The sequence below is a fragment of the Etheostoma spectabile genome, chromosome 7 (assembly GCF_008692095.1).
Source record: "Etheostoma spectabile isolate EspeVRDwgs_2016 chromosome 7, UIUC_Espe_1.0, whole genome shotgun sequence".
In the NCBI taxonomy this organism is placed as follows: domain Eukaryota; kingdom Metazoa; phylum Chordata; class Actinopteri; order Perciformes; family Percidae; genus Etheostoma; species Etheostoma spectabile.
In genome coordinates this window covers 25774852-25775123 of record NC_045739.1, presented here as the reverse complement: position 1 = coordinate 25775123, position 272 = coordinate 25774852, and the positions used below count along the sequence as shown (strand labels likewise).

At 52.9% G+C, this 272-nt stretch overlaps 1 protein-coding gene across 2 annotated transcripts in view; it reads left to right on the top strand.

Moving 5' to 3' along the window:
• tmem65 (transmembrane protein 65) overlaps positions 1-272 on the top strand; it is a 40976-nt gene that overhangs the window by 19170 nt on the left and 21534 nt on the right. The gene's annotated exons all lie outside the window — the stretch shown is intronic.

Here is a 272-nt window from a genome sequence, read left to right as displayed (position 1 = left end):
GTGCAGAGCGTGAGTGGTACCGTGTCCGATGATCCAGTTAGCCAGGGTGGAGAGCAGGAGTGGTGGATTGGCTGGAGTGAAGGTGGAAGCAGGAGTCAGGTAAACAGGAACTGTGGCAGACAGAGAACAAATAAGTACAAGCGAGGTACACGAACAAATCCAAATGTAGCGTCAGCAGCGAGACTAACGTCGTGTCTAAGCTCTGACGTGACGAGGAGTGGTAGGTTGACCAGGTGTTTGAAGCCGAGGTGATTGGGTCTGATGAGCTGCAG